Here is a 23,166-nt window from a genome sequence, read left to right as displayed (position 1 = left end):
TACATCAAAACTTCTTTCACTGCGATGTTGATCTGCCTGTTGTTTCATTCTATTTTGTGCCAACACGAGGTTATCCTTTAAGAGTTGGAGGACTTGTTGTTGATGTTCGATGTGATGTTCCACTGCTTGAACCTTAGAATTTTCTCTTAAATATGATGTGATTGATGGTGGTTGGTACCCATAAAGTGCCATAAATGGGGTCATTTTTGTTGCTGTATGGAAGGAAGTGTTATACCACCATTCAGCCAGAGGCAACCATTTGACCCATTGTGTCTGTTTATCAGATACAAAGCAACGAAGATATCCTTCCAAACATTTGTTTACTATCTCAGTTTGCCCATCAGATTGAGGATGATAAGATGAGCTATGAGCTAACTGAGTACCCAGACAAGAAAATAATTCTGTCCAAAAATTTCCAGTGAAAATGGGATCTCTGTCACTTACAATAATCTTTGGGTTTCCATGTAGCTTTTGAATTGTTTCCATAAATGCAGTAGAAACTGTACTGGCTTTAAATGGATGTGATAATGCACAAAAGTGTGCATACTTGGTAAGTCTGTCAACTACCACCATGATGACACTCTTTCCCTCAGACTTGGGTAAACCTGTGATAAAATCCATTGAAACCTCCTCCCAACGTTGGCTTGGAATGGATAAAGGTTGTAATAGACCCGGTGTCTTAATTGTTTCAACTTTATTTTGTTGGCAAACCAAACATTCCGCCACAAAATTTTGAATATCTGATTTAAGGCCATCCCAAAAAAATTCCTTCTTAACCCTGTGGTAAGTTTTTAAAAATCCTGAGTGCCCTCCTAAGGGAGAAGTGTGCAATTCCATAAGAATCTTTTGTTTTAGCTGGGAATTCTTACAGAGGTATAAGCGATCTTTGTACCATAACGAATCATTTTTCCAGCTAAATGTATCAGAAGTACTGGAATCTTGTTGTAGCTTTCGAATAAGTGCCCACACTTCTTCGTCATTCTTCCATTCCTCCTTGCTTCGTTTATCCAATCTGGTTGGATAATAGAAATGGCACACAACAATGCTTCCATATCCTCATCCTTTCTTGAGAGTGCATCTGCCACCACATTTTGCTTCCCTTTTTTGTAGATGATTTCAAAGTCATAACCCAACATCTTTGTGACCCACTTTTGTTGCTCTTCAGAGGATAATCTTTGTTCTAAAAAGTATTTAAGGCTATCATGATCCGTTTTTACCTTGAAGTGTCTTCCCATTAGGTAGGGTCGCCATTTCTTAAGTGCATGGAGTATTGCCAACATTTCCTTCTCATAAATAGCTTTGCTTAAAAACTTTCCCTTGATTGGACGACTTTCAAAAGCAATGGGTCTTTCATCTTGCATTAGAACAGCACCAATTCCATTTCCTGAAGCATCACATTCCACAATAAAGGTTTTTGTGAAGTCCGGTGTAGCTAAGACCGGTGCTTGGCACATTGCCTCTTTAAGATGTTTAAAGGCCTTTGTTGCTTCCGGAGTCCATGAAAATGAATCTTTCTTCAATAATGTTGTTAGAGGTGCTGCTATTCTCCCATAATTCTTAACAAACTTGCGATAATACCCTGTCAACCCAAGAAATCCTCGCAGATGCTTTATGGATGTGGGGATTTTCCATTCCTTAATGGCTTTAATTTTGCTAGGGTCTACCTTAACTCCTTCATGAGATACAATATGACCCAAATATTCCACCTCCTGGACTCCAAAGAAACATTTGGATCTTTTTGCATATAATTGTTTCTCCTCCAATAGTTGTAGCACCTTGTCAACATGTTCAACATGATCCTTCCAAGACTTGCTGTAGATTAGTATATCATCAAAAAATACTAACACAAATTTTCTAAGGAATGGTTTGAAAATTGAATTCATCAAACCTTGAAATGTTGAAGGTGCATTGGTAAGGCCAAAAGGCATGACCAAAAATTCATAATGACCCTCATGAGTTCTAAATGACGTTTTCGGAATGTCTTCAATCTTCATTCTGATTTGATGATATCCCGAACGAAGATCCAACTTGGTGAAGTAAATTGATCCATGCAATTCATCCAGTAATTCATCAATGACAGGAATGGGGAACTTATCTTTAATAGTGAGCTTGTTGAGCTCCCTATAATCTGGACACATGCACCATGATCCATCCTTCTTGTGCACCAATACTACTGGAGCTGAGAAAGAACTTTGACTCGGTTGAATTATACCAGCCTCTAGCATTTCTGCAACCATACGTTCAATTTCACTTTTTTGGACATATGGATATCTGTACGGCCTGATGTTTGGAGGAACACTTCCTGGAATCAGATGAATAGCATGATCATGATCACGCATAGGTGGGAGACCTTTGGGAGTCTCAAATACCTTGGAATGATTGTCCAGGACTTTTTGGAGATCTGGAGAAATAGATGATTCCAATGTGGAAACATCTAGCGAACATAATTGTGCAATTACACCTCTTTGCTCCTTTTTTAGAAGCTTTGTCATGCCATTAGAGCTGATTATCTTTCCTGGTTTCCCTGCAATACCCCTTAATTCAACTTCCTTTCCTTCCACAGAAAATTTCATGAAAAGTTCTTGAAAATTAAAAGCTATTGTACCCAAGGATTGTAGCCATTGGACTCCTAGTACAACATCAGCACCTCCCATTGGAATGGAAAGCATTGGGCTAGTCAATACATATTCTCCCATGGATAGCTTGATATTATGGCACTTTCCAGAACAATTTATTGTTCCTCCATTTGCAATCATCACTTGACACTCTGGTGCTGGATATAGGAAGCAATTCAATTCTTTTGCTACCCTAAAATGAATAAAATTGTGGGTGCTTCCTGAATCAATCAACACTATTACCTTTTTCTTCTTGATTTGTCCTTCTATCTTGATGGTTTGAGGAGTGGTAATTCCCGCCAATGCATTACAAGATATGGTCGGATTTATTTGTTCTTCATCTAGGCTTTGTTCCTGGAATATATTCTCTTCTTTTGACCTTTCTTGCTCCTTTTCTTCTTCCTCTTCACAATCTATGTAGAATAATTTCTTCTCAGCACACTTATGACCTTTTGTGTATTTGCTATCACAATTGTAACAAAGCCCTTTTGCTCTTTTTTCTTCCAATTGTTGTGGTGTCAACCTTGGAGGTTGTGGAAGACTATGGGCAACAACACTTCCGTCTTTATAGTTGTGAATGGTATGCTTCCTAGTTGCCATAATTTTGCTTTCCATTTTTCTTGCTAACCTGAATGCCTTCTCTAATGAATCAGGTTCCCAAAGGCGCACATCATGTTGGATATTATCCTTTAAAGACCCTATGAACACATCAATCCTATGATCCTCTAGAATATCTTTTACCCTTATGTTCAATTTTTGGAACTCCTCAATGTGCTCCATTATTGAACCCTTTTGTTTGAGACTTATCAATTGGCTAAAAAAAGTGTTTCTTTTTGTATCCTCATAATGTGCTATCAATTCTTCCGTAAAAATTGCCCAAGTGATAAATTGTTTACGAGAACAAAGCCATTGATACCATACAAACTGATTTGGTTCCAAATATAAAGTTGCCATACGTACCTTTTGTGTGATTTGCACATTATTGAGATCGAAGAATTGCTCCATCTGTAATATCCATGTGGCGGGATCCTTGCCATCAAACTTCCTCATATCGATTTTTGGAATGTGGTGATTCTTCGATCCAACATTAGCGTCTATGGAATCATGATTAACATTTCTTTTGTTCTCATCATGAGTTTCCTTTACTACCTTTTCACCATTAGTAAGTATTTCTTGTAGAAAATTAGTCAAATCTGTCTTCAAATCTGCCATGCCTGTCTTCAAATTTGTGTTCAAATCTATCTTCAAATTGTCCATCTTAGCTTCCACGCCATTTATCTTAGCATCTGTTAACTTTTGTGAGCGTGACATTTGTTGCACTTGTTCTTGTAATTTTGATATATCATGTAGCATTTCTTCCTCTTCTTCATGAGTCATGCTAGAGCTTTCAGGTTCCTTACTAGGTGTTTGCATTTTCTTTCCTTGGGGCATCAGTTACCGATAATAATGCTCTACTATGCCCTTTGAATTCCTTCAAAATAAATTTTCAAACCAAGATTAAGCAAAAATTTAAAAAATCTACACACCTTTTTTCACTTTGTAGGAGCTCGATATTGCCTCTGATGTATCTCTGTACTTTCCAGTCATCTAGTTCTGAACTTGTGACCTGTAGTAGACCTCTGTGTCCTCTTTCCAATGCCACAAGTCTGACCCAAATTGGATTCTCCAAGGAAGAGTTATGCGAAATCTCCCACAGTGACTTGATTATAGACTAGTTCAGTAGAGCTAACTTCTACGACGTGCCGCGAGTCACTGTTTTGACCTCTGGATCTAAAAAAACACCCAAAAGAAACTACAATCCGTCCTCTTTCTGTACCTTTTTACGAAATTTCAATCCGATCGTCAGAGAGAAAGTTATGACGATTTTACCCAGGTCACCTGTTTTGAATGTAATTCAGGAGTCTGCAAAAAGACCAACTTCCTCAGATCATATCTCCGAAAATATCGCGCGAAAAGCTCTGAAATTATGACCCAAGGTTCAGCGCCAATTCTTCTCAAATGGGTTTTCTTTGCGACTTCTGAAACGTCACAGAAAAAAGTTATAGCGAAAATTCCACGATGACCTGTTTGGAGCAGCGAAACCCTAGAATCCAAAGCTCTGATACCAAATGTTATGAAACCAGCTTAAGAAAAGATAGAAAAGATAGATCAACGCCTTAGAATTCAACCTCTTCGAGGGGGAAACCTCCTTTACATTACATAAATGAACAATTCTTGGATGATACAAATGACAAAACCTCCTTTCTATAGATAGGAGTCTAAGGAGTCACAATATAATCCAGCCGACCTAACAATAATAATATAAAGCCACAAAAATAACAATAGAGGGATTCTATGGGGCACAGAAATAATAATATGGGGGTAATAGGGGCACAAAAATATAAATAAGGGGTATAACTACAATAGTAATGGGGTAATCACTAGTATTATAGGGACCCAACATAGAAAGTGCGATGCATCTCAATTTTTGTGAAGCCTAGGTGTGATGATTGATTGAACTATTTTTCCATCTAGGAATTGAGGGTTTTTGCCCTGTTTTCAGTTTTGTTTGGTTGTTTTGCTGCAAATGAATAGTATCTCTTCACTGAAGCTTACTTGCATCACTTAATTCAGCCCCACTAAGACTAGGATTGTTTAATGTTTCTTATGTATCACTTTATCATTTACAATTTTTAGTCAAAAGTTGTTTTTCTTGTCGATTGATCTTTGTCAAAAGAAGTGTCGTAAATTCATTCCTCTTTCAAATTCTGAATTGTTGTAAAGTCTACATTCATTAAAGATAAATTGATTTATATGTGCATATGATTTGTCTTTTCATTTAAAGTGTCGTATTTCTTCATATCTTTAAAATTGAAATTGTTGTAAAGTCTTCCTTTTCGTTTAAGAGAAATTGTTGTAAATCATCGCTTTTATGAAAATAGATTTTTGATCATTTGTGCATTAATTTTCCTTTATGTATCATTCACATTAAGGGGAAATGAAAAGAAATACATTCATTTTGCATTATTCATATTAAATTTTGCGAATGATTGATAGGAATTGCTAAATTGCATTAGATTTTCTCTTTGCTCTTAGTCAAATATCTTATTTCCCTATCCTTTAGTAGCTAAGGTTTTCATCATTCAAACTAAATCAAAAGTTTGTTTATCATGATAGTTGCATTTTAGGAATTGTGAACATATATCATGTGGTGAACCTTCAAAGGAAAATTTTAAGCAAGATCAACTTAAAATGAACCTCAATTAATTTTACAACGCTTTGGAATTTAACGCAACACATCTAGAGGTCTAGGCTAGAGACATGTTCCAGCGTCGTTAAAACTAGTGGCTATCATTTTCATTTAAGGTTGGGTGATTCCTCCTCCTTGTTACGACAAGTGCTAGCATGGACTTGTGCTCCCCATACTGTCGTGTATATATTGGGAGACCCCATAGGCTTAAATCCTTTATCCATAGAAACCGAGTCTGCCACCTTATCGATCACAATGCACTAAACACAACATTCAAGAAGATTGACTGTTGTACATAAGTCCTTGGTCATCTCTCTTTAATTTATCACCAAGGTGTATATTGCCATTTTGCGATTGGTTTAGTAATCCCTTTGTCTAGATTTTCCACAGTGGACACTTTTGTTACTTTTCAACTTCTTAAAAGAAAAGGTCCATTTGAGCACTTGTCCTTTCAGGCTCATTAAAAATCGAAGGTGACTAGAGTCATCTTTAGCTTTTTCTCGACTCTTTAAAACTGAAAAATCAAAGTTGTGTCTAAAGTGTCGTTAAAATTAATTGACCGCGAATAACATCCATTTTCCTTAGTTGATATTAGGTTGAAACATATGGTGACAAATCCAGAGTCCACCGATCAAGGAATCCCTTTTGATGGGAATCCTAGTCTTTTTCCTTCTTTCAAAAATATTGGTGCTCCTTATATGGCTACATTGTCCCTTACGGGATTTACCATTGGCTTGCCAGTATGGTTTTTTTCAACCTCCTTGGTTCAAAATGTCATGATTTCTCCACAATCGAGTACACCTCCAACTGGACAAAATCAACCTCCAGTTGATCCTAAAGTTGACCCTTTTCCTTCTTCCTTGTTTGTTTCTTCCTCCCCCTCTTCCTCTTCTCTTGGTGAAAGTATTGGTACTAGTAACCAGGTGGCTAAGAAGAAGAAGAAAGGGAAGAAGAAGTAGAAGAAGCCAATTCAGTAAGGGGGCAACCAAAAAACCATTGCTTTGAATGCAACTTTTGATGAAAATTCATCCGTTAATCCTCACAAAGTCAAATATCCATGAAAACTTTGTGTGGGAGACCATCTTCTTCGAAATCGTCCTAATATTCCTAAGATCTTAGAAGGATGGTGTTCATGTTCACATCATTCCGTGTCATCAACCTATGGAGATCATGTTGGTGACGCACCATCAACTAGTGATAGTAAAGTTCATGGAAAGAAAGGAAACGTTAAGTTTCCATGTAGGTTATGTAAAGGGAATCACCCCATTTACCTTTGTCCCTATTTGGATGAAGCCAAGAAAGTTTTGGATAATTGTCCTACTTAACCGCAACAACTTCCATCTGGTTACAGGAAACTCTCCCTAAATCCTTCACTAGTTTATGAACCGACTAACCAAAACCAAACATCGGTTGAACCCACTCTCTCTGAACGTGAATCCTATGAGTCTATACCTGACCAAAATCAACAGTTCGAGGTAATAGTTGACCCGATTTCACCTTCAACAAATCGCACCTTTCCCGAAGAGAGTGAATATGATACCATTCGAGTTTTTTTTGTTTCTTTAGATTCAAATGAGCTTGGCGGTAATCCACTTGTTCCATCAAGACAGGAGGAAAATCCTCCAGTTCTTGTAACTCAAGGGATTAATTCTCCCATTTCTACGGTACCCCCTCCAACTAGTCTAGTCAATTCCTTTGATTGGAATCGATTGGCAGATTCTACCTTCCTTCTTATGTGCCCTTCCAGATCATACTACAAGTTTTCAATATGATTGTATCTGGCACTATTATAGATGAAGGTGGATTTGTGAGTGTCTTTTCCTCAACTACTTGGAAAGCGCTTGGTTTGCCACTGCTTGTTCTTGTTACATAGAATCTGTTGGGATTTAACAAAGGAACCAGTCGACCATTAGGGATCCTTCTTAAGTTACCTATTACTTTGGGAGGGAAAACCATTTATCTGAACATGATGGTAGTCCCAGGCCCTTTATATTACAATTTACTTCTTGGGCGTGACTATGTTTATAACCTGGGAACTATTGTTTCAACACTCTTTCAAGTTATTTGTTTCCTGCATGAAGGCAAAATTGTCACCGTTGACCTGTTTTCATTTCCCGATCCAAATATAGCTCCTAGTCAACCATCATTCCTAAATGGTCCATTTGTACCAATGGTATCATCCCTGCCATGGGTTAATTTTGTGGAAACTTGTTCCATACCTACATCAACTGATAATCAATTTAGTGATGTTGTACATTATGTACTGGGGGCATTGGAACCATATCTCTCCTTCATGATCACATAGGAGTCCGAGGATAGTTAGTTGTCTTATGTCAACCTTGTTAAAAAATGAAACAAAGGTCTACGAGGAGAGTTCCTTGTCCTGTTTCAACCTCGTTAAAAAATGAAATAGCTCCCACGAGGATAATTCCTGGTCTTGTGTCAACCACTTTAAAAAATGAAATAAGGAGTCTAAGGATAATTCGTTATCTTGTGTCAACCTCATTGAAAAATGAGACCAAGGGTCTCTAAGGATAGCTCGTTGTCTTGTGTCAACCTTGTTAAAAGATGAAACTAAAGGTATGAGCATAGTTCCTTGTCTTGTGTCAAGCTCATTAAAAAAAAGAAACAAGGTATCCTAAAGCAAACTTCCAAATCGAGTCTTTGATTAGATCTCATAATATCCCAGTCGAGTCTTTCACTTAATCTCGTAAAAGAATCTTCATTCCACCCACCTAATAGCCATGACTAGTCTACCTAGGTGAATGTAATGAAGCTTGTGGGGCATGCACCTAGTGGTAAAGATAAGTTTCCCTGTAGGTTATGTGAAGGGAATCACCCCATTCACCTTTGTCTATCTAGATGAAGCCAAATAGGTGCTGGATAACCGTCCTACTTCACCACAGTGATTTCCATCTCGTTACATGAGACTCTCCTTTTCATCATGCTAGGGGCATGTAAACCAATTCAAGCATATTTTTTCATTCTAAGCTTGTGTAAAAAGGAAACTAAAGCCAAGCATAGTTTGTTCATTTCAAGCTTGTGTAAACATGAAACCGAATCCAAGCATAGCTCCCCATGGTTCAAGCTTGTCTAAAAATGAACCCATTTTCAATTTTTAACCCTTGTGATTGCCATTCTGTCAGCATTTTGAGCCTTGTTTGTTTTCATCTCATCACCACCATCTCTTTTGCCGATCATATGCTTTCACTTGGTTGTTTTACCGTTTTGAGGAACAGTTGCAATGAGTGGTCTTATTAGCCAGCTTCTTCACATAAATCAACATGTTTTGAGAAGTTCCAACATCACCGGAACCAGTTGCTACCTAGACACCACTCATTCCTCAAAATAGAGTCCTCTTTAAACTCTTTTTAGACTCTTTAAACATGAAAATATAGTTGGGCGCTTTTATTTTCTGGCTCATTAAAGTATTGGAAACGTCATCCCTCTTGTATTATTTTATCCTTTTTCAGACCTGAGGGATTACTTTACGAAAAAAACTTATGGAGTTTTATTTTATTCATTTTTTCAAACTCTCTAAACATGAAAAGTACCGAGTTATCCTTGTCACTAAACTTGTTAAAATAATAGCGACAAACTTGTCCATCTAGACGAGACTGAGTTTCACTATCGCTAGACTCGTTAAAACATCAAATAGCGACGGGTTCGTCCGAAGGGTGAATTATAGAACAAGCATATGTTATCCTCCTCAAGCTTGACAAAAATAAAGAGGTAATGGTTAGAAATGACTAGGAAAAAAGGGAAAATTCTTGAAGAGTTTATGGTAGCAAGTCCCTCTTGAACACGACACTTTCACTTCATCTCCATGATTGAGTTGGGTTGGGTTATTTCGTTTATCGGTCATCATGCCATTGGTCTTTCATACCATCCATCTTTTGGGGTTAACACTACCAATTCATCTTATTGTCACTGACATTTTCAAGAGATGTCATTCAGTTGAGAGGTCATCATCCAGTTAATGTCTCATACACTGCAATACCTCCAACCTTCATTTTTCATGACCACCATTCCTGAACCTTGTGTCGTCAGTTCATTTTCACCTCCAGAAATCATTTGCTTCATTTCTTGTCATAGATGTGGGATACATCAAGGCCCTCCTATGATAAGTTGCTTCTTTTCGACATTAGTTCATTATCCAAGAAGTTGAATTAGAAACAACCCTTTTAGTGCCTTGAATCTTGCATAGATCAATGGCAAGTTTCTCACTTCTGGCGACAAGTTGATATCAATGGCCTTTGACCGAAAGATTTTGCATGGTTTTCGACATTGGATCATGTATTCACACCACGTGAATTGTACTACAGTACCTTGAGGATCATTATCATTATCAATGATCCCTCTCGCATCTATTAACAACTCACATCATTGGCTGGTAATCATGCGATGTCTTTCCATGTTCGACTTGAAAATATCTCTTCACATGGTTTGACTTGTACATCAAGTGAATATTGAACGAGTTTGAATACCCCATATGTTTCATCCATCTAGGCTGCGATATATTTAGGGATATAAAAACGTCAAATGTACAAAGGCTTTACACAAATGGTCATCCTAATCATGGATAATGACTCTATATCTATAGAATTACCAGTCTGTATCTGCAGACGACTATCTGATCCATGTACATGAAATGAAACTTATAAAGCTGAGAATGGGAATGCCTCCCTTAGCTAGATCATGAAAATAATATTATGATGATGTATTGTATTATAACTTATGTAGGTCACCTTCTAGTTCAAAACTTCGGATCCTCATGATAAAGCATTTCACCTGACATGAATATTTATGACCTCATGCTTTAGGGGGCAACTGTTATAGACATATTTGGGCACATCAACCCCAAACTTATATGTCGATATATTAGGGCTCATAAACCCCTAAAATATTTGTTTCGTACCCTGAAGGAACTTAGTCATCTAAATACATCATTCCCCAAAAGTTCCATCTGAGAACCCATCCAGAAATTGGCTAAATTGAACCATACTGACTGCTCCACTGGCAAAGTGTGATGCATACTGAGTGGTACACAGCTAGGGTGTGATGCATACTATTTAGGTCTTCTATAGGGTGCGATGGGCAAGTATGGACGAATTTCCAAGACAGTTTGTTAGTTGGTTGCTCATGGAATCTTCTAGAAACTTCTCCTGTGCCACTTGCCTCTCTGAATTCGCCCAAAGATGAACAAGGGAACTAGGAAACTATCTCCAACTCCCCTCTCTTGTGGAACCAATTGTAACAAGTGGAATGAGACTCATCAAACCCCATGGATGACTCACACCCTTGGAAACATCTATAAAAGGATCTCCCATCCAAGAGATCTAAAGGCTGGAATTTTGTGAATTGCAAGTAAGTGCTCATAGTTTTGTAATTGAGGAGAGAGCATTGTATTCTTGTTGGTGTGATCTTGCTATTTCATGAGGTAAAGAAGGATTGAAGTTGGGAGGATGGCGTTGGATCAGACAAGTAGTTTGTAATTCTCCTTTCCATTAATAAAGTTCTTCAAGTTTTCTCCCATATGATTGTGCAATTGTGAATGCTAACATTTTGTTTATATATATCTAATTCTGTAATGTTTATGTTGTAATAGATCATGATTCTTTCATAGTTCTTTGTTTTTGTTCTTGTGTAGGTGCTCTCCAAGCGTGTTAAGTATGGTGAGGAGTTACAAGATCTACCAAAGGAGAGAGAGATCAAGCAAGGGATTAAGTGGAAGTTCCAAGTTGGTTCCACTATCTTTCTCTTATCTGTTATACATAGGAAAAATCATTTAATTGCTTTAAACTGTTGTTTCTATGGTAGCTGCCAAACCTAGAGGGTTAGTCATTAGAAAAGACACTAATTTTCCCAGAAACACTTCTCCTCATTGAATCTGACATCCCTTCGAACCACTGTCATGATGTTGGTTGAAAATTACACCCGATAGTTATGAGGTATATCAGGGTACCCCACAAATATCCCTAATCTCTATTATCAACTCAAGCTTCTTCCGTGCATCTTTGGTCACATGGAAATATACCTATGACCCTAAAATCATGAAGTGACCAACATCTAGCTTCTTTCCATAATAAGCTTCCTCCAGTGTCTTCTTCCCAAGTATCTGTTGTGGGATATGGTTCTTAACATAACCATTGTGTTGCATACCTCAGCCCACATGTGTAGTGGGAGACCCTGATCATGCAACATCGCCCTCACTGCCGCTACTATGCTTATGTTCTTCCTCTCAACCGCCCCATTCTCCTGAGGGGTATAGGGTGTTGTCAACTCCTATTTAATCCCTTCCACTACATAGAAGTTATTAAAATCATTTGAGACATACTCACCACCATTATCACTCTGTAGAGATTTAACCTTCTTGCCTAACTCTTTCTCAACCAATGCTTTAAATTCACAAAACTTTGTGAAAGTTTGATCATTCTTCTATGTGAATAATATCCAACATTTACGAGAAAAGTATAAGAAAATATAGCATAATACATGTGTTTGGTTGTGGATGTTGTCGAGAATGACCCACACACATCGAATTGTACTTTCTCTATAATATCCTTTTCTCTACTGTCTCTTTCGTGAAAGGAAGACTTGGTGTAATTACTCAAATTACACCCCTAGAGTGTATCAACTATTGTACCTTTGGGAAAACCAGTGGAATTTTGTTGCATGATCTTCAAAGCCCCATGATGCAAGTGGCCCAAATGTCTATGCCACAACTGACCATTGTCTCGATTATACAACATATCTACTTTCTTGCTCAAAGAAACACAATCCTCTTCCTCCAACATATAGAGATTCTTCACCCGAATCCATATCATCTTTACCTATCCCATTTCTATGTGTCGAAGGAATTCCTTTTCTTCTGTGAATATCACATCATAGCTTCCATCCTCAAGCATGGAAATGGAAACCAAGTTCTTCTATAGCCTGAGAACATACATAACATTATTTAAGGTGAGTGGAGCCCCATGCTCCCTATGAAAAGTAACCATGCCCAATCGAATAGAATGATAGTCCCATATTCACCCTTCTTAATATGGATCTAGATATCTTTCTCCTCGAGGTCAATGAATAACTCCTTGTTTTCATTCATGTGGAATGAAACTCCATTGTCTAAGTGCCATACACTTCCCATAATTGATGAAACCATGCATGAAATGAGGAAAATTCTAATTTGAATTGAGAGGCCAAACCGTCACCTACTCTGTTGAGTGCCAGTATTGCAGCAAGAATGCTGCCACTCTTGGGCTACCAACTTTGCTTTATCAACCCAGGGTTCGTACAAACTTGGAGGTGATAGTGTTGTATACATAAGTAACATTGATGGTTCTGCCTTTTATCACGGTTCAGCTAGCAAGAGACCATTGGGGTTTTCAAGCTATAATTCTATGGAGTGAGAAGAAGCTTGGTTTCACGATGGAAGAAAGGGAAATATACTCTATGGGAGAGCTACTCTACTGCAATAATGGAAAAGACCGAAATTCAATGTTAAATCACACCATTTCCTAATTCATTGCCAAGAAACTATGCTTTGAAATAATGCTAAATTATCATGAACCAAATGCTACTGTCTAAGCATGGAAGTAAGAAGAATCAAACATCACTAACATGCAAGTGAAGGGACTGAAATAAATATGTTTTTATCTTTTTGTCTTTTCATGCAAAATCGAGTATGCAAACTAATTTCTTTCGGTGATGTAGCAGGTGAATTAAGGATGTTGGGTGATGGCTGGAAGTGTTAGGAGATGATTGGATGGTGTGGGAGACCCTTGGGAGGCTTTTGGTGACTTCCTAGAGGTTTTCACTCAATTCAGCCTCAAAATAGGCCATTTCAGGAAAACCTACAGGATGTACTATAAACCTAAAAAATTCCTTGTAAACCTACATGATATAGTCGAGAGCAAAAAGGAAGGTGTTGGAGGTGATGGAAGGTGTTGGATTGGTGGGGCCTAACCTAGGTTTAGTGTAAGTTAGCTAAACAAATCCCTACACTACTGGCCCTTTCGGCAGCAACCCGTGATGTGTGGACCGAAGTGTCACCCGAAGCAGTATGGGGGGATGTTGGAACCAAGTTTCCGCACCCTAAGATGGTCGTGATGTTGGTTTCTTCCTTATATTCCTGCTGGTCACTTAGTTCTAGGGCTCACCAGACTAGCCCTTTACTCCACCCTTCAGTACCTCTGCAAAAAGGTATAATTGACCTTCGCACAACCCTAACCTGCGGCTCAGGTACTTTTGCGCTGGTAGGGCAGTGTACCGTGAAAATTCCCAAACTAGTTTAAGTGTCTTACTTATCTTATTAAACAATCATAGTTAGCACCACGTAAATAGATGTTCTTACTTATGTTCACTTAACCAACATAATTACATACATTCACGCATCCTATAAGCATTATAAATGAAATTCATACGTAACATGTCAAGATTCATTAACAAGAAACAAAGACATAGAATTCATAGAATGCTTCTCTTTATTGATATCTTTAGATGATTACAAACTCTATCCGCCCTATGCACACAACTGCAGGTGTCCATTTACTCAGCTGCAGAATTCCACCCTAGGCCTCTGTGCACTCAGCTGCACAGCCTCTACCTATGCTATGACCAAAAACTTAGACTTCTTACTTTAGAGCTATGACTATCTGAATTCCCAAGAACTTACTTAGAGCTTACTTACTTAGCTCTTTTTATATAATCCCATGGTCTGCGAACCATGGGTAGATCTTTACAACCAACTTTACTTTACAAAATTAATGGTGGACAACCCTTTATGACTTACGACACCTTCGCGTTCCGTGACCACAAAATGCAGAGACTTTACAACTTTATTACAAAATTCGACACAAAAGATGGGCTTTTAGCCCCAAAACTGTCCTTGGGGCATCCCGTTCCCAACAAGCCCAAAACACAAACATCATGACTCACCCTCGAGTCACTTAATAGGTGCGTAAATCTTAGCGCGAAGGTTTTGCTGAGTTTCTTGCAAAGTCACAAGCTTTCCTTAAATAGAGGCTATTGTCGTGTAAGCCTCATCCAGCCAGGGCTTCAATCATGCCTTCAGTATCACTTCCTTGTGCAGTACTGCATCCAACCGTTCCTTCAGCTGCTTGGCTTCCTGCAGCTTCACCAATATCTGTGTGAGCGTGACAGTTCACAATATTCCTTTGACTTCATCATAGTGCTACTGTAGCTCATCCACTTTTGTCTTGAGTCACTGTACATTGGGGTCCTCCTGCAAGCTTTTCAATACCTCTAACAACTGCTCAAAATGTTGCGTGCAGTCTCCTACTACATTGTCAACTGCCGCTACTACTTTTGTGACAGCCGTCACCCACTGCTCCTTTACTTCTGGTGGAGTTTAAGGTTGGGCCTTCAACTGCAACTCTGTGATCTGCAGGTTCAACTCCAACTAGACCCTCGCCATTTCTGTCTAACCTTCACGTACCCTTGTGGCCAGCTTCCCGATGCGTACCTCAACTGGTTCTTCCTTTGGAATGGCTAACTCTGGGACCATTCGGCATGCCTCCTCGATGACCTACATAATGCACATATTCTGGTTGGTCGGCTCGATCACAGTGGAAATGGCAGAGTCTCGTTGTAATGCCATCTATTCATTATTGATCCGTTGCTCTCTAATCACCTAGAGGGTGTGGTGCTCACGGGTCCTTAATTTTGCAATCACCCCATCCTGAAATAGGTGGAGTGCTTCACCTGGAAGCACTGTCAGATTCAACCATACTCTCTTTAGGGTGCTAACATTGGGCCTATTAGCCTCATTCTCCTTGGCCAGTGCTCCATCAGGCAACACTATCATATTGGAGGCCTTTGTGCATAGCATCTCAACAGCTTCTGAAGTGCCAATAGCAAGGCTGGTAGACACCATGCCAGCCAATGCCGCACAGGTCTACAGCTCTTGTAGACGTGTCTAGATAGCCCCCAATAGTAGTTGATGCTAGTGCTCAAACTTTTATAGGGCCTCTGTAGTGACATCTTGGACCGTGCTATTGATGTTGTGTAGATCGCCCTCCGTTAGCGTGATTGGGTCCAGTGATGTCTTGGTAGCCTTTGATTTCTTTTTGCACCTTTGTTAGAGCCTTGCTCTATTCCACCTTTTTGCTTCTTTATCTATTGAGTGGCATCGCGCTTTGCCTGGACCTTGTCAGTGACCTCCTTTATTCTCTTCTCGGCCATCTGCATCATCTTTAGCTTGGACTCCTCCTTCTTTCTTTGCACAATGAACTTGCTTCCTCCTGTCGTCAAGTCTGCTGTAGAGCACTACTATGCCGACCATCGATCAAGTACTGCATCAATGGCCTTATCCATTGCCAAGTAAGGAAAGTCATACAATTTCTGCACAAGGTCCTTTCGCACCCTAATAAAGACATGGTGAAAATCTACTTTACACTCTGCGTAGCCCTACAGGTTGGCAAACACTATTGGCAGCAACTACGGTTTACAATTGATGGCCATGCGAATGTTCATCTCCATCAAGATCTAAAAGATCTTACTGCCCTTGATTCACTGCGTGTCCTTGGTCGTCCACAGTGAAGTGTACTTTACTACTTTTGGTAGGTTTGCTGTGACCAAAGGGAATTGGCTTTCCTCTGGTAGCTCCCATGCTACGAGCACAATCGATAGCAAGAGCCACACATAGTGGAAAGTCTTGTTGAGCTCCTGTGCTTCATGCTAGTTTGCTAGGAACTCTCCGCGAAGATAGTCTGACCAGTTGAACTAGACTCCTTCAGTGCATTGGGCTTCTAGGGCAATGACAGGCACTGGCACCTTGTCGGCGTGACACTTCCTCATCACCTTCCCTGCTAAAATCTGCATAACAACCTTTACAGCAGGGTCATATATGTTGGATATGGCATATCCACACTGCTTTTTTACCAACTTAAAATTTTCTTTCATGGCCTCCATGAGGGCCTACTCACCACCTTTTCTGCCAAATATCATGGCTAGATTTTATCCTATCTAAGGCAACCACGTGATCATGTGGATCAATCTGGCGGTGATGGGTATTGGCTCCAACAACCACAAACACCCATCATGCACCAAGCCTAGCAGGTGCTTAATGACCAATACTGTAACCAGGGTGCAGTTGTCGTGTGACACCTAAAGCAGGTTGAGAATCCCTACCTTGTCTACTCCTCTGAGCCACCTCTAGAGCTCCAATACAGTCATTTTAGTGGTTGTATCTATGATGCGGCACATCAACTGCTCGGTCACCAGGTGTGGGAACGTCTCATGATCAGCCAATCCTAATCCTCAAGTTTTAACAACCGAACCTGCGCCAAGTGCGATTGTTCGAAAACAATCTCATCTAGTAGCAGAGGGGTTTGCAAGGGGTCTTTCTCTAATCGATATCTTTTGGCACCTTTTCCTTGCCCTTTCATGGAGGGACATACTTAGGCAACTGAGTGATAGGGTCAGCACCCTAGACCTCAACTTCCTCCACATCTACTCCCACATCCTCATCATCCATCCGGATGTCTTCGATTTCTTCCTCCTCCTACTCTAAACTGATGGCTTTTCCCTTCTTCTATGTTGTAGGCTTTGGTGGATTTCTTCTTGGCGATGCACACACCAGTATTGCATGTTGCTTGAACATCTTATCCTTTATGCTCTCCTTGGTTGCGGTCGTCTTTTGTCTGGGCATCCTCAATGATTTGGGGACTTCTACTAATACTTTGGCAACCTCTGGAGTAGCTACTTCTGCTTCCATCTCAATTTCCGACACCGACTCCTATGCTTCAGTATCTGTAGCTTCTGTGGGCACCAACATGTTGTTATCTAAGAACTCTTGTGTCTCCTTCGGTAAATTCTCAAATAATGAACTGGATATCAAAAGTTTGTAGTGATCGCGAATCATGTGCGCCTGAGAGCTCAACAACTCAATTCTCAAAATGCCAAGTGTTTTTCACTGAACAACCACTTGTAATTTATAGGGAATTTTGAATTGAAATCTGACCGTTCCCCCCAAATTTGGTTCATTAATGTCGGATTCGCGTTAGATTTTTCAAGGTTCTACCCCATAAATTTCGTCTTAAATGTTGCTCTCCCACTCCATTTGGCTGCATTTCTACCCTCAAATCATGAACAGTGACTTTAAGAGTCACTTTGTGGCTAACCTGTGTAATTCCTCCCTGAGCAGCGCAACTCCCTTCGTGCTGCCACGAACCCTATGACACTTCCTTGCTTCAAGCAATCCTGTAATCGCACAGCTCCCCAACCCGGGTAGTGTATTTTTTAGTCCCGCGCCTCCTTTCAACTGCCTGGAGTGCTAATACTGAGCTACCTTCATATAGCCACATGGCTGGACTACCGGTGTATGGCTTCAAGCAACTTCCTTTCACCTTCCTTGGGAAGGGATCTCCATTCAATTTGATCAACTGAACTGCTCCTCCACTAGTAATATCCTTAGTGACATAGGTCCCTAACCTATGCATCTTGAATTTCCATGGAAATTTATCAAACTTTCTATCATATAACAAAACTAGGCCATTTACCTTAAAGGTGTGTAGCTTAATGTGCTAATCATGCCATGCTTTTTCGCGCTACCTTTGGACATGTTGGTGAAATCTGGCTAGAAATATTTCTTGCTCAAGCTCAGCCATCTGCACGAGCCTCTCATCGAGGGCTCCATGATCTGTCACACCCATGAGTGCCGCTATGCGCAAACTAGGCACAATGTATTCCATGGGCATCACTTGTTCAACACCATATACAAGCCTAAAGGGTGTTTTTCCAGACAACTTCTTGCATGTCGTCTGATACACCCATAGTACTATGGGTATGCATAGGTCCTAATCACTTCCCTGAGTGTTTCAAACCTTGGCTAGTTCGTTCTCTAGCACTTTATTGAATTCTTCCACTGTCCCATTAACCTGTGGGTGATAAGGTGTGCTCTTTCGGTGATATACCTGAAATTCCTCCGTTAGTGCACTGATCATCTCATTCAGAAAGTGCATACCACGATCACTCATCAAGATCTTTCGACACCTAAATCGCATCAGTACATACTCAAAGAGGAACCTTGTAGTAGTTGTGCCTGTACAATCCTTTACGGGTTGTGCCTCCGCCCATCAAGTCAGATACTATGTCGGAGTGATAATGTACGTTGCTCCCATCTTTCCTTAGGGTTGGATGGGTCCCAAAAAATATATTTCCCATTTATCAAAGGGTTGTAACGTCATCTATGGATTCAAAGGCATCTCATCCCTCCACAATGGGCAGCCAGTCCTTTGACACACATCACACGCATGGTAGTATGCTTTTGAATCATGATGGAGGGTTGACCACCACAAGCCTATGCAGAGAAACTTCTGTGTAGGTTTCTCTCCCTACATAATGTCCTCCTGCGGCACCCCCACGAGAATCCGCCAGGATGCTACTCCTTTCAAACTCGAGTACATATCATCACAATATCTCATCAGACCCCATTTTATACAAATGCCCAGCAATGACAGAAAAATCTGCCATGTGCACCACTAACTCCTTCTTCTGTTGGACGGTGTATCCTTCTGGGATATTTCTTGTTGTTAGGAAGTGTGCGATATCCTCAAAGTGACCATTTGTGATGCGTACTACGAATAGTTGTGTGTCAAGTAACCCTTCTTCCAAATTAGTGGTCTCTTCCCCTGTTTTGATGTGCGACAGATGGTCTAGTCCTGCGTTCAGTCATCCAGGCTTCACCATAGCTTCAAAACCATACTCCTAGAATTGTAAAAACCACCTGCATATTCTCCTCTATAACACAGGCTTATTGACTAGGTATTTAAACAGAGAATGATCTGTATACATCTTAAAATCGCCACCCAGCAAGTAGTGTCTAAACTTCTAGAGTGCATATACCATGGCCAACCCTTCGCGCTCAATGGTGGAATAGTTCTTCTCTGCCTTAGACAACCTTCTACTTGCAAATGGTATAGGGTGGTCCAAGTCTCCTCCACTAGCCTATGTCAGTACTTCTCCCAGCACTATACATGACGTGTCGACATGTACATGAAACTCCTTCCAAAACAGGCAGACTAAAATCAACGTGGTGACCATCTTTTCTTTCAATATGTCCAAGCTCTTCTTATAGGCCTCATTCTAGTAGAATGTGACATCCTTTTTCAACAACTTCTTCATAGGTATGGTGACCTTGGCATAGACTTTGATAAACTTTATGCAATATCCTATATGTCTTAGGGTAGCACGCACCTGCATCACACTACTCAACACTTCCAAGTTAAGTATCACCGTGATCTTCGTGGGATCTACCATAATTCCTTGTCTATAAACAACATGACCTAGTAGGGTTCCAAAAGGAACACAAAACAGGCACTTCTTCAGATTGAGCATGATCTGGTATCTTCGATAGGTATCTAGGATCAGGCTCAAACTATCGACATGGCATTTCACCAGCCCAAACACAGTCCAGTCATCAAAGTATACTTCTAGGAGCTTAGGAATAAATTCCTTGAACTACGCACGATAAAATTGTAGGCGTATTCTTTAATCCGAATGACATTACAGTGTACTGAAAACATCCCCACTCAGTCACAAAGGTCATCTTTCTCCTATCCTCTGGCGTGATTTTCATCTAATGGTACCCAGAGAACCCATCGGTGAAAAAATATGCTTCCTGAGCACCTACATTGTCCAACACTTCATCAGTGAATGGAGTCAGGAAAGGATCATGTATGCAAGTGTCATTCAACTTTCTCAGTTCCACGCATATCCTTATTTCATCCTTTTGCTTCTTCTCTTGTACCACCATTGGGCTTACCCAGTCAGATTCTTCCATAGGCTCAATGACGCCTGTGGCAAGCATCTTGTTTAGCTCTAAGCGGACCTTCTCCTTATACTTCAGATTGAGACAGTAAGGTCTTTACTTAACTGGTTTCACATTGAGCTTCAACGTGATATTCATAAAACCTAGGTCCCCGATTATGCCTTTTAGATCTGTACACTTGGTAGGGAATAAATCCTGGTATTCATGAAGCAATTTAGCGACCTTATCCACCATCGCGTCATCCTAGTAATCTCCATTCTTCACGAATTTGGGCTTTGCCTCTATACCAATGTTTACTTGTTTCGTCTTCAGTGACGCGGTTATATTAGGATTCTCAATTTGCGGTCCTTCAACCTCACGGTGACCTTCTGTTTCAGGGATGTTAACCTTTCACAAATCCTCATCTTCTTCTTTAGTGGTTACATTATAGCATTCCAGTGCGTGACGTAGCTGAGTAGCCCAATCAGGCTGAATCAAGTCAAAAGGATCCTATGGTATCCTAAATATTGCTACTTTTACTTCTTGTAAAGCCTCATCGATACAATCAAAACCATCTTCAAAGTTGAATGTCATTCTGAATCCTTTGCGCAGAATATCCCATTCACCTTTAGCATTATGGAGCTCTGTTTCTACGTACTAGTTCATCGGGACTACATCCAGGGTGTGACAGAACAAGTGCACCCATTCAGGTTGGGGCTTATCTCCATAAACCTGAGCTCATTTGGTCAAGTGTGCACACGGATCATCCTAGCCATCATACTTGTCTGTTATTTGTACCTTTGGCTTCCCAAAGCATGTTCTCATCCTCCTCCTACATTTTCACCAATCATTAAAGCTTCCCTTATGTGTACCCCACCATCTTGCAGGCGTAGCACACAATGCTCAGTCCAATGCCTGGAACCACTGCTTTTCTGCTACCTCCCTCTCAGTGCGTCCAAAAAGATATCTACATCATTCAGGACATTATAAGTGGGCAGATTTCTTACCTCTAATGACACATAGCGTAACAACTAGGTCATCATGTTACAACTCAGTGTAGTTACTTCGTGTAACCGATTTTGCCAGTGTCCTAATTCTTCATCAGAGTCCGAGGTACAGGAACTCTTATGATCCCACGTAATTCATCCACCCGCTGTCGGATTCACCTAATCTTGGTCTCATGTTGTTATCTTATAGATACAATCCACATTATCATCTCTCCCATAATCATGGACTAGTTCAGTATAGCGTGATCCTTCAATAGGATCTAGGGGCACTATTACGCGGAGCGATTTCTTCTCAAATATCATCTCTCACTTCTTTAGGTTGATTACCCCATTCATATCTATAGCCCAATCATTGCCAAGGAGCACAGGATAGGGGTTGCTATCATCCCCAATTTCTATTACTTCAAAGTCAGCCAGCACGCTCACACCTTCAATATCTATAGTCACCCCTTGCAGCCACCCCATGGGGATGATATTCTACAAACTTTCCATCCTTTGCTGAATCGGAGACCACTAAAGTGCAGCTCTTCCCATCCCTTCCCAAGTCTATTTTGGTAGGATGTTTGCATCTGACCCTAGATCCAAAATAACTTGATCCATTTCATACTCTCCTATCTGCGTGGTCAAACTCATCTCTCATCCTATCCTTTTTTATTCTTACTAATCTTTCGTACCACGCGCAGTTCATCAAAAGCGTTTCCGACGCACCTATTTATAAGCTCATGTAATCCCTCCACAACCTTGCTATCACATAGAAACTTCATCCAGGTCTCTAGGAAGGTTGTAAGCATAGAAGGGTCCATTTCCTGATCAAGCTTATCCTTTGTCCCTGAGGTGGAGGTCTTAGCGAAGCTCTTCTTTGCTTCCACGAATATTTCACGTGCGCGCTCCAAATCGAATTCAGCCTCCTTTGTCGAAGCTTTACGAACCCATGCACTGTCTTCGGGTTGTTTCCCCTTATCATCCCCTGTTATAATTCTAGTTTGGAGCACTATATTCACTTTTGTATCCTCTTCATGTGGCTCAGACCTCATCATCTGTAGCTTCTAAGTCAGTTGAGATGGTAGCACCCCTTTGTTGTTGTTGGCTTATTGGGGCCTGACCCAGGTTTCGAGATGATTTAGCCAAACAAATCCCGATACTACTGGCCCTTTCGATAATAGTCCATAGAGCATATAATGAGGTCTCACCTGAAGTAATGTGGGGGGGGGTGGTGCTAGAACCAGGTTTCCACACCCTGGGGATGTCTGATGGGTTCCAAGTGGTCCGCTGTTTGACCCTGTGTGCACATCGCTACGTGCACTTATCAGTGCCTCGCAGCCTGCGGTGCTGCCTTCGTGTAGCCCTACTCGGGGCCCAAACAATGTTATTACCAAAATACTTACTAGTAACCTAATATTACTTGATTAAATTAGCTGATCTGTATGCTTTTATTTATACTTAACAATATTCACCATTCATACAGGTACGCATAGTAAATAAATAGTATAATTGCAAATGATATCAAATAGGAAATAACACAAGAATAGATAGACGGAATTCAAATAA

The sequence above is a fragment of the Pinus tabuliformis genome, chromosome 3_2 (genome assembly GCF_031772625.1).
Source record: "Pinus tabuliformis cultivar Carrire ecotype Pingquan chromosome 3_2, CPIR1, whole genome shotgun sequence".
NCBI classification, from domain to species: domain Eukaryota; kingdom Viridiplantae; phylum Streptophyta; class Pinopsida; order Pinales; family Pinaceae; genus Pinus; species Pinus tabuliformis.
Note: the sequence above shows the minus strand (reverse complement) of the source record.